Genomic DNA, 6,000 nt, shown 5'->3' on the forward strand with positions numbered 1-6,000 from the left:
ATGTCAGCGTTCGTAGATAGGGAAATGACTGCTAAATTCGAAGATCAACAGGTGTTGGATGTGACCTTGAAACTTGGAAGAGCAGATCAGGACTAGGGTCTTTTCATTTCTTTAGAGACTATGCTATCTAAACTATGATGTTTGTTCTTATAATGTTTTGGATTTTTACTATTGCTATTTGTCTTGGTTGTCATAGAGTTATGTTATTTTTATCAAGTTTGCGAATTGCACTAATGGGAGAAAAAAATTTATAACTTTAAACATCTTTCCAACAACATTCTTCTGTTGTTGAAAGTCATCAGTTCAAAAAAATATTACTCTTGAAGGGAGCTCAAGGTCCCTCTTGGCTGTTATATTAACCAGAGGTAAACAAATAGTAAGATGCATATATAAAACAACACAAGAATGGGCAGAAAAGAAATTAAAAAGAAAAATGGAGAAGGAACTTGTTACTTTCCTTTAGGATGAACATTCTTATGGAAAGGCCAAAGATCTACTAGACGCTCAAGCACCGACGCACTTTTGGCAAAGTAGCCTGAAAATCCGGCAGGGGTGGATGGAGGAGGGAAGTCTTCTGCAGGCATTGCAAATGGGTGAATCATCCTTTCCATTTTCTCTAATGTAAGGTAGGATCCCACTTCTTGCGGCCTTTCTGGACCCATTATTGGCAGTGTGTGCTCCTGGTGCATTGAAGCAGCCTTGCTGTCGTTCATCTCCAGTGGTGATAAATCTGCACCACGGTTGTCGTTCACCACTGTGTTCTCAAACATCCTCATCACAATGTAACTCATGTAGTCCAGCTCCTTCGTTTTATACAAACGCTCCAAAGCTGTCTGGCTCCCTGAAGAGATTCATCCAGGTTAGTGTAACGAAGTACATTCATAGGGGAGTGGAAATGAGATTCTGATGTGAAGTAAAGGCGTGTTCGCACATGGCGCTCAGGTGTCGTGACATTTGCATACTTTGGGTCCAAATGGTATTTGGTCTCTTTATCATCATCATCTTCATCCATTGACATTTCACTTGTGATGCTGGTCTCCTTGTGTCATTAGTCCTGGTGAAAAGCCTTGGTGAAAAATCTTTATCTTCCTTTTCAATCTTGGTTGATTTTGAGCATTCGTCTTGATTACTCCTTAACTCAGCAGTATTAAGAGCTACCTCATGAGTATTCCTCAGATCAATCAAAATTTTACCCGATAAACCGCGCATAATCTTAGAACTAAGTTTTAGCTTTAGATATAATCTATTCAATTGCAATGAGAATTTATCTTTTTACATATATTAGAGAATGAATTTGCAAGGATATTTTTTATATATAGAATTAGGGATTTCGCGCCAAAATTTAAAGTACTATCAATGAGTTTTTTTTTTAAAAAAATTAATATCATATAATTATGATATTAAAAATTAATTATTTTTATTGTTGAAGTAAATTATCACTTAAGTTTATTTACCCTAAGATTATTCATTATTATGTGGGGGAGAGAGAGAGAGGATACATCAAAATTGGATTAGTAAACTCAAAAAATTTCTTTTAAAATAAAATTTTTTACAATACGCATGAACTATCTATTGCACACCAAATTATATTGTCATCAACGACTTCTTTACAAATTTAAAATGAAATTGAATATCTTACAAAAATTTAATTACTGATTCAAATGACTATCAACAGCTTTTTTATAAATTTAAAATGAAATTGGTTATTTTATAAGAAATTAAAGTTTTATCTAATTAATTTTTCTATTTTTAAGGATTATATTACATCACCAAAGTTTTATCTAATTTAAAATAATTAATTATTAAGCTTAATAACTAACTCCATATTTATATTTAGAGCATGCATGAAAAGCCATAATATAAAAATGAAAATAGTTTTCTTATTATAAACATTTCACTTTGTAGGTAATTTTAATTAGATTATATCATGAAAAGTTTATTTTCAGCGGATAAAGGCATTTTCACACTAAGGTTATAATGTTGTCATGTATGTAAATTTTATTTAATCGTCTTAAGAACCTACATAAGAAAAGAAAAATCTATCATAAATTTTGTAGAAATTTGCTATATATATATTACAATGTATGTATATTCTTCTTTAATCATCTTATGAACTTGTGTGAGAAAGGAAAAATCTACTATAAATCATACAAAAATCTACTACATATGTTACCTTGTATATACATTCTTCCTTAATCATTTTATGAACCTATATGTGTAAGAAAAAATTTACTATATACTATGTGGGCACCTACTATAAATTATTATACTAATGGACTCTCTTCATTATTGTCTTAGAGTCTTTATACAAATTTCTTTCAACTCTTATTCTCGTTTTCACATTGCTCCTTAAAAATATTTGGCTCTAGTGGAACTTGGGAATGGTGATTTCAACCAAAATTTACCGACTCCCTTAAACAAAATACAAAAATGATGTGTATTATATGATGAAGTCCTCTATGGCTTTGATGTTCTCATAAACCATTACATTTCTCATATAAATGATAGCCTTTTTTTTTGGGAGGGGGAGGTGTGGGGGGAAGGGCATTCAATTAAGAACATCCTCTTCCAAAAATTCGCGTATGCTGCTTCAAGTGGCGAGCACATGGTATTCTTTAGTAAAAGGTGAAAGAATAGTTCGCTCTTTGCTCACTACACGGGTCCGTATATAAATGATAGCTTACAAAGGGTGAACAGTCAATATTCACTACAATGGGAGGAATTATCTCTCATTCCCTTGGTGCAAAATTTCTTTCCACCTCCACTTCGTTTAATTCCTTCATCCTTCTAGTTGAGAAATAATTTGCTAGATCAACATTAGGCACATCCAAGAAACTATGCTTTATGACGTTGTATAGCCTCACAATCTATCAATTGATAACACTTTGCACCTATGCCCCTTGTGTCGCTTTGCTATTAGTATCATGCTCATTTCTTTTGCTCAACAAATGGAAAATCAAAACCCTACTGGTGGCAACACGTTTGCTCCCCTACTTTGGAATCCAACAACTAGCCCTTTTTGTGATTGATTTGTCTATTGATGGGGGTGATGGAAATACAAATTGTTCTAATGATAACTTAAGCACTGATTTGAGTCTTTAAGAAAACCATTATCTTGATGAAAGGCATTACAGATTTCAGCTTTCAATTATAATAGGATTACTAGTTGATGTTGTTGTTGTGTTTCGTTTGACAAGGCAATTGTCTTTTTATTATTCAGTCTGGCTAAGATTTGTACCAAGAAGATAAACAATGCTAAGGTTAAGTTGCTTTTTTTTTTATACAAAAAGAAAATAAATAATTAAATATCAGGATTCATAACTAATAATTAATTACTTATTTCCATATATATAAATCGAAGAATACATGATAAAATAATTAATTACATGTCTAATTTGCTGAATCTTTTGATTAATATTGGAAATGACAGTATAGCAACCTAAAACGTTTTATTATAATTAGGAATGCAAGCAAATTCTTTGAGTCATTCAAATAATCAATATTATCAATAGTCAAAGTCATACATTCTTTTCATCAATGGAAAGATATCTTAGAATAGATAGTATACATAGGAAATTTAATGACATGAATAAGGAAAACAAAAAATTTGGAAACTTAATAAAAATTTTTAGAACATACAAATCAGAAATAATGGGTTTTTATAGGAATATTTAAATCTAACAATATCTTAACCTTTTTCTTTGGGAAATACAGGTAATATCTTAGTACAAACACTAAGCAAGTTATACATCAAACCCAGGCCAAAACATTTCAGACAAAATAACACAACTGCACAAAATCTCAACAAACAACAAACACAAAACATAAAGAACCATCTTCATACGCTTAGAATACAATCAAAACTCTGTCATGATCTACCTAAGGCCCAACACGCAATCATCACAACGATGCATGTCATCTCCAAGAACAGAAAACATATCCTAGATATATAACCACAGATTCACTTATCTTAAGCCTAGGCATTAGATTCTTCAATAAAAGCACCACCCAAATTCTAAATATGCAGCCATTGACCGGTTTCATTCCCTTTTTGGCTTTCTCATATCAGCTAGAATTACTCAAGCAAATAAATACATGAACTTAATGGAAACCCTTAAAATGGTAACATGTTCTTTTTACCGATACATAAATTGACTGAAATGCAGCCAAAATGTTATCCCTACTCATCCTACTCTTGATCTCTTCTCCCACCCCATTTCCCCTTTTCTTTTTGAAAGGTTACAAGTTTTATGCCAAACACCATGGTTGGTTATGGTTGGAACTTGAGGCATGCGAACATGCATGGGTTTCACCATGAAAGGCTATATCATGATACTGACCTTTTTGCTTGTAGAGTTTGTGGTGATATTCTCATGGGAAAGAAAGCTCTATTTGATCACGTCGAGCTTCACCTATTGCTTGATGAGAGTGCTGCAGTTAGGCAGATTTTATTGAGCCATTTGTGGTCTGCCCAGAGTATCCTTTTTACCAACCATTTCAACCAAAATCCTATGCTACCAACTGAAGCAGGCCTTTTTCCCATTAGAACCTATCCTGATTTGCAATGGGCTGCTGCCCCATCGCCTGTTTGTTTTGGGTCTAGGAACAACCACATGTTGTTGATCCAGACACAACAACCAACAGCTTATGGTGGTGCAATGCCTCGAAATCAGTGCTTCACCGGGCCCTTTCTGAACTAGTTGGAGAGAACATTTCTAGATATAAGAATGGCGACTATCATTGATAGGGAAACTGCTGCTATATTCAGAGATAAACAAATGTTGGATGTGAACTTGAAACTTGGAAGGGAAGATCAAGACTAGGGTTCTTTTGATTTCTTCATAGAATATGCTATCTAGGCTATGATGTTTGTTTTTATGATGTTTTACTGTTGCTATTTGCCGTGGTCACCATGTATGTTAATCTTTAATTTGATATTGTACTTGGATTGGCTTTAGATATCTATAGCATTGCAATGAAAATTTATCATTTGTCATATTAGAACATGACTTTCATAAAGTTGTTGTATTATGTATATTTATTCACTTATAAATTTCGACGTGAAAATTTAAATTGTTATCAATAGTTACTTTTTATAAATTTAAAATTATAATTTTTATAAAATTCAAGAATTTCATTAAACGGGAAATAGTTTCCAGCAAAAACAGAGGGATTTTTAACCTGTATGCTTCATCAACAAGACATATTGGCTCAAAATCAAACTCTGGTAGTACAAAAGAAAGCAAAATCATCCCTCACAGTTCCTAACACAGCCCGCAAGCAACCAGACTTAGAATTCACAAACTGCTGACGAAGCCTGTACAAGACTTAAACAAAAACAATATCTATATTCCCCTATCAAAATAACCCAGCAATGCTCCACCATTCTCCCATATCACACGACCATTCAACAACAGACCATGATTGTCGTGATTTTCATGAAAAGTGCAGCAACATCACCTAATATCCATCCATCCAAAAAAGCATTATACGAAGCGATCCTCTCTAGAAGAACCAGCATTCGATGCGAACCTAGTAGCTCTCAACACTTTTGTTCCTTATCCAAACAAGACCAGTAGAAAGACATCACACATAAACTGACTCAAAGCGAGACCCTGAGAAAAAAACAAAGACTGCAGGGTTTCACTGTCCGGCTTCAGCACTAGGATGCAGAGGGTTAAAAACATTCAACCAAAGAGCAACGACATGCTCAGCTCTAGAAACATGGATCACCTCAGCCCTATCACACCCGCAGTTCCCAAGCAACATAACCATTCACAAAAATCTATCTCATGAAGAACATCTTCGGAAACACACAAAACAGCGAGCTTAAACATAGTTTGAAATCATATTAATTATGACATTAAAATTTAATTACTTTTTATTGTCTAAGTACAATTAAGTAGTCGATGTTATTTACCTTATGATTATTAAGGATACATCAAAATTTGATGAGAAAATACAAAAAAAAAACTTAAATTAAAACTTTTTACTCTATGT

The 6,000-nt window shown here is 33.3% G+C and overlaps 1 non-coding gene and 1 pseudogene across 1 annotated transcript; both read right to left on the reverse strand.

Moving 5' to 3' along the window:
• Positions 1 to 449: 449 nt before the first annotated feature.
• Positions 450 to 1,825, reverse strand: LOC110421499 (inositol hexakisphosphate and diphosphoinositol-pentakisphosphate kinase VIP2 pseudogene; annotated as a pseudogene).
• Positions 1,826 to 2,546: 721 nt separating this feature from the next.
• Positions 2,547 to 2,662, reverse strand: LOC149526878 (U5 spliceosomal RNA). The gene has a single exon (XR_016351610.1). It is a non-coding gene; the product is annotated as a U5 spliceosomal RNA (small nuclear RNA).
• Between the last annotated feature and the right edge of the window lie 3,338 nt (positions 2,663 to 6,000).

The sequence above is a fragment of the Theobroma umbraticum genome, unplaced genomic scaffold (genome assembly GCF_002168275.2).
Source record: "Theobroma umbraticum cultivar Fairchild unplaced genomic scaffold, ASM216827v3 scaffold_130.0, whole genome shotgun sequence".
In the NCBI taxonomy this organism is placed as follows: domain Eukaryota; kingdom Viridiplantae; phylum Streptophyta; class Magnoliopsida; order Malvales; family Malvaceae; genus Theobroma; species Theobroma umbraticum.